The 6,463-nt window shown below is 33.6% G+C and overlaps 2 protein-coding genes across 4 annotated transcripts in view; one reads left to right on the top strand and one right to left on the bottom strand.

Moving 5' to 3' along the window:
• Window positions 1-6,463, top strand: part of LOC128017369 (ferritin, heavy subunit-like) — a 346,688-nt gene that overhangs the window by 111,570 nt on the left and 228,655 nt on the right. The window lies entirely within an intron of this gene.
• LOC128017361 (elongation factor-like GTPase 1) overlaps window positions 1-6,463 on the bottom strand; it is an 82,406-nt gene that overhangs the window by 57,365 nt on the left and 18,578 nt on the right. The gene's annotated exons all lie outside the window — the stretch shown is intronic.

The following is a 6,463-nucleotide window of genomic DNA, read 5'->3' as shown; positions in this document are numbered from 1 at the left end:
ATATATATATATATACACACTGTTAGAAAAAGAGGTACAATACAGGTCCATTTTTGTTCCCTAAGGTACAAACTTTGCATATGTACCCTTAAAAGTACAAAAATGTATCTTTAAGGTACAATTGTGCACCTTTAAGGTACAATTATGCACCTTCCATTGTACATTGTGAGCTTTTCGAGGTGTAAGGTACATATTTGTCCCTTACATATTTGTACCTTAATGTTTAAATATAAAATGGCAGGAATTAGTGGATGCTGAAAATGTCATCTCTCAATATAGAAACACAAGTTAACCTATACTATCAAACTCAATAATGTCAAACTAAATTAACTGTGAAGTTTTGAGATATGGGCAAAATAAATCAGAATGTTTTTTTTTTTTTTTTTTTTTTTTTTGTGAAATGTCCCTTTGAATCATTTTTAATCATGTTAATGAGGATTATGTAATCATTTATATTCACAAACAGTATTGAAGAATTTGATTTTCAAACCATTTACCCTATTTATATTAGAATAAAACAGACAAATAATTGTTAACGCTTTAAGTTGTGTTCTATTGAAAGGATCTAGCTACAGGCTAACCAGAGTTTGACTCGGCGGAAGCATAAATATTGCAGCGCGGAAGGATACATGAGTGAATCGACAGTGATCCAACTGTCAGTCTCTGTCAGTGTCGATCAAAGGTGGGAGGATGGCCCTTCGACATTTATCAACGGAAGATTTAATCACGGAGTTATTTACTTTGGGGATAGAGGTCACTGAAGAGGAGAAAAGTAAATTCAAAGGTAAAGTATTTGAATTTTTAATCAGTGTTTGTGGTGTTAATTCAAAGTTGGAAGTTAACTTTTACTGTTAATGTTAGTGCTAGCCAAGTTCATACTCTGTCAACATTAGCTGGCTAGACTCACGTTGACGATTGCCATTATTAACGTTAACTAGTTAACGTTAGTTAAAATATTATTATATAATAATAGCATAAATAAATATTATTATTATAAGTAGCAGTACTATCTTGGCTACAGTTCACCATCGAGCTAACGTTAACTTCTCGGCGGCAAAAACGCTTCTCATCCAACTCTGCAGCCGAAAAGTTAACGTTAACGTGAAATATTAAAATATTTCAGAACAAAAGACTAATGGGCGGCAAAAACGTTTTTTCCACATCATTATAGCTTAGCTGTAAAACTACTGCGTCAGAGTTGGATGAGAAGCGTTTTTGCCGCCGAAAAATCTTTTGTTCTGACTTATGTGAGCTAGCTGGACTGCGTCAGAGGAGAACGATTAAAAAAAAAAAAAACCTTTTTGCCGCCCAACAGTCTCTTGTTCTGGAATATTTTAAAGCTAAAGCAAAGCCATTTGGGCGGAATGTTACTATCGATAGCCAGTGACTGTTTGAAAGTATGATTTAGCTCCACATGATCAGCGGGAGCTCCATCATCATGTATCCGCCGAGAGCAGCCTCAGCTCGGATAGACCTTCTGACATTTGCCGCTGGCTCTGATGTCTCTAGTGGTTCAAGATAAAATGTAATTCGTTTGGGGTAAAGCGAAACGTTTCTTATCTTTGTCCTTTATTCAATTAATCTATTAATATATATATATATATATATATATATATATATATATATATATATATATATATATATATATATATCGTTAGGTCCTTTTTATTCCTGAAATATGAACTTTTGTCATGAAGCTCTGGTTGACTGCTCACTGACAGCATCAGTTGACATTTTTCAACTCGGGCGGCAGACGCGAATTCGCCTCAAACGCTTAAATGCACAAAAAGCACCATTCGCGCGTATCGCGCGAAACGCTCAATTCGCGTCATTCGCGCGAACTAGTCTCGAACTTTTTCCCCATTGACTTACACTAACGTTACAGTCTGCCTTTTTAAATTGTTGTATGTTGTTACCAAAGTGGTGGTTAACATTGCTGTTTTTCTTTTCTCTTTGGTCTAGATAATGATGTTGATGGAGAAGCAGTGGACTATGGATTGACTGAGAGGATGATTTCATGCCTCTTTGAAGGGTCGTTTAAGAAGCAAGCCAAATTCAACCGATTTGTTCAGCAGTGGAAAGAAAACGTGACACTAACCCTCGAGCCTGACCCGGTACATTCAGAGAAGGCTACAGCAGATACATACTGTGTCGATGATAAACTGTTTGTTAGTATGGGGCATTTATATTAAGCTGTGTTGGGAGGGCTGTAGAGGGTTGTGGATGAGCTCAAAGCTTGTGTTTTTTAATCCAGAACACATCAAGTGTCATTTAGTTTATCCGTTATGTTACTCTCTTTACTTTGGTGTGGTGTGATAAAGTGTTTTGCTTGGTCTTTGATAAAAAACTCATGTTTTTCTGCACTATATTGCTGTTCTTATTAGTGATGTTCATGAAATTGAAAGAAGGAAAATATAAATGGTTCCATTGTATTTATTCTCTGATATCGCTGTTCATTTTGTTTTTGGAGTGGCAGTAAGTTGTCAGTTTGTCAGTGAAATGCTTCTTAAAAAAATGTAATTAATTATTTTTAATGTTTTTATATCAGACATGACATCCTAAACATTGTTACATTTTATTTTGGGTTGTTACATTGTATGGTTGTGAGATGAATTATTATTGAATCTGTGAATTAAACTGTTTTCCATTTAAGGACTAAAATAAATGTCTTAAAATGCAGTTAGTTGTTGTTTGCCTTCATTTTCTTTCACTCCTTAGGGAATAAAAAGGAACTTTTTTGCCACCTAAAGGTACAAAATGGCTTTGTCACTGGGGTGGTACCTTAATGGGACAAAATTGTACCTTTTTCCAGAGGTACTTTATTGTACCTTTGTCTAAGGTACATTATTGATCCTCAAAGGTACAGTATTGGCCCTTAGAAGGTACAAAAAAGTAAGGTACAAATTTGCTCCTTTGACTCAAGGTACAATAATGTACCTTTGAGGGTACCACCCCAGTGACAAGCTTTTGTTCCTTAAAGGTACCGTTTTGTACTTTTTTTTCTGAGAGTGTATATATATATATATATATATATATACACACACACACACACACACATATATATACACATGGTATAAAAAAATCAATTTATAAATTAAAAGAATATTTGTATAATTACTATTATTCTCAGAATTTTGGAACTTTAATTTCCTTTAAATTTTATATTCAAATTGCGATTCTACTTCCTGTTGGATATGTCCAATTCAGTTCAAATTCCAACTCACAAATTGCAAATGTATAAAATTTGTTCAACCCTGATAACAGAAATAGATAAATAAATAAAGCATATGCCAAACATAATGATTTTGAACATGTATGTTGTTCATGTTTTAGCCCCTATTTAGTGTCAAATAATATGGTCAATTAAATGAAATCATTCCTTAACATGCACAAAGTACTACAGAGAGTAATTATAACATAAACCCCCCCAAAATCCCAAGACGAGCAGTTCTTGCACTGGCCATTATCACAGACATCCAATTTCTGCAGCAAAGATAAGGGAGTTGATTCAAGAATTTCTATTTCACAAAGCAGCAGACATGCCATTACAAGAACAGAAGGGAGCTACAGCCAAGCTTTAATCGAACACCAAACTCGTACAATCGTTTGAGACATAAATCTCAAATTGCTCAAAGTCAAACCAGTCGGAAGAAAAACTGGCTCAGTTCTTAACACATTAAAGAGTTACCATAACTTGAAACTAGCCTACATAAAACATTAATAATGTGCTTTTATGTTCCTAAACAGTAGATCCAATAGAAGATTTAAACCATGTTTACTTCCAAACCGCTGCCGGATTTGTTAAGGACTCATCTTAAGCAGAATAATGACTCCATCTGAGGAGACGACAGACGAATGCTGCTTACAGACCATAAACAAATCATCAAGAGGAACATAACAGCCAACAACTTTTGCTTTATGTCTAAATATCGATCCTATGTAGTTAACTCAGCATACTTGCTGTAATTGGTTGGAAGACATTGCCAACCATTGCACTGATCGTGAAGTTCATCGAAACACTGCAAAACACCTGCCAAACAAGCTGTAATTGATAACAAAAGTTTCAGCTCATTGACCCAAGCGAGTTATGATTCTTATGAATTCAGACAAAAAAAAATAATAATAATAATAATTTTAAATGTTTACTTGTAGGGTGTCAAAAGTTTTTGGAAAGTTACATGGTTGCTAATAATAAAAAATGTGTGTGTGTGTGTGTGTGTTTTGTTTTGAACTAAGATGCTTGTAGTAGGGCTGAATAAAGAGAGTTATAATTCTACATATTATAAAATTATTTTATTTTATAAAATGTTACGTTGTTTTGTTATTTTCAATAAACTAAATATTAAAATAAAATAAAATAAAACAAAGTAAAATAAAAACGGCTGCAGTGGTCATTCAGTAGGGATGAGCTATTGTGGGATTAAACTTTAACATATATTTTACCATTAATTTAAAAATAATTATAACAATAGCAATAATTTAAAAAAATATATAATAAGAAGATTATTTTTGATGACTGATACAACTTGGGTAATGGTAAAAAAGCTGACCTCTAATGTGTCTCTAATGCTAAAGAAAAAGTAATAGGATAAATATTAAATTTATTTTTTAAATAAAAAAAAGACTTCTAACATTAGCTTGCTCTATTCTTTTTCTATTCTATCTGAATGAATGACTAAATATAAATGTAACTAATATTTCAAATATACTTATTTATGGAAAAGTGCAGACTGTAACTTCCCAGTCATAAAGAAAGCTTGTTATGATGATTTGAGAGAACACTGCCATGTTGAAATATTATAATAAGACACAGTCAAGAGGAAAACCTCAAGTTCTCTACTTTAAAAGCTATTATTTTGTTATTTTTAAATTGTAGTGCAATAGCAACTATGAACAAGTGCAAAATCAACCATAACTAAACTGTTTTAGGTCTTAATCACACTCAATAGATTTTTCCCCACTTTCCTCCTTTTCTCAACTTCCGCTGTATTAGTGTTTCAATCATGTAGCGTGTCTCAAGTGTTTCATTTCAGTCTTTCTGCAAATCGTCATGTTTTCCTTCTCAAAAGTCTGAATGTGTCGCTTATTGGCAATAATGGAAACAGCGTGAAGCTCGTTTACAAGCTCGGCCACTGTGCTCATGAAGTAATGGCTACAGAACCTAACAGCGAACGAAGTCTTCAAAAACCATAAGCTGGATTGATTTTTTTTATACATTCTCAAAGGGAGGAAAAAAAATGACAGAGGAAGGGAAATATAAATAGTTTCTAAATCTGTACACATAAAACAAACTACACACAAAACACTTAATCACCCCGCAAGACTTTAAACTACAGATGTTTTCTACTTATGATGGATGGAAATCTGCCAATACTATATCTACATTTTACAGTTTAATTACATTTCAGATACAATAAATATGCTACATAAAAATAATTAGACATATAAGCAACTGTTGGGCTCTAAAAAACCAAATCACACAAATCTGACCAAATTTCCATTTTTGTATTTAATAAAATAAAAAATATATTTTATGTATAATGCACACATATATTTACATGTGCAATTCGCATCATGACCAATGTATCTGAAGCTTAATTTATAAAACCAAAAGCTAATTTGCTCATATGCTTATATATAATTTTTTTTCATATGTGTGATTCTGTGCATATGAGCAGTGAACAGCCCAACTAATGTTCTGCCTGCCGACTGCCTTGTGCCATTAATAAAAACCCCAGAACCAGCAGCCAATCAGGCGAGCCAACACATTAGCGTTCTATGCAGGGCATGTTTAAGAGGGGCTGACAACCCTCCCACATGCCAAATCAAATACCACACACACACACACACACACACACACACATACACAATGACCCACATTGATCATTGCCATGGCAACCCCAAAGGTGGAGGAATGCATTTGTGCAGGTTTCCTGATGCAGTTCATTCAATTGGAAAAAGCAATGCAAAATAACAGACTTGACTTGAGTAAGTGTCAGCCGTGTGCACCATTCAATTCCTCACAGTGAACTGAGGTGACAGGCAGGATGTCAAATCTGAACCAGGAATGCTGAATGGAACGAAATGTATGTTTTGCAAGTATTTTTGTTTCATTAGAGCAAGATATAATTTTTTGAATCACTAACATATACTAACAAACAAAGGTTTATTGTAATGTTTTCGAAATAATTTATTCGTGCATTTATCTGATCAAAAATGCAGTAGACGCTTTAATATTGTACGAACTTAAAATAACTGTGTTCTGTTTGAATATATTTTAGAATGTGATTTATTCCTGTGATGTAAAGCAGAATTTTCAGCTTCATTCCTCCAGTCTTTAGCATCAACTCATTCTTATGAGCTGATTCACTGCTCAAAAAACACTTCTTACTATTGATGTTGGAAACCGTTGCACTGCTTATTATTATTATTTTTAAATGTGATACATTTTCTTTAGGATCGT

The sequence above is a fragment of the Carassius gibelio genome, chromosome A7 (assembly GCF_023724105.1).
Source record: "Carassius gibelio isolate Cgi1373 ecotype wild population from Czech Republic chromosome A7, carGib1.2-hapl.c, whole genome shotgun sequence".
In the NCBI taxonomy this organism is placed as follows: Eukaryota; Metazoa; Chordata; class Actinopteri; order Cypriniformes; family Cyprinidae; genus Carassius; species Carassius gibelio.
The sequence above is the reverse complement of the archived record's forward strand: the minus strand, read 5'-3'. Positions and strand labels throughout refer to the sequence as shown.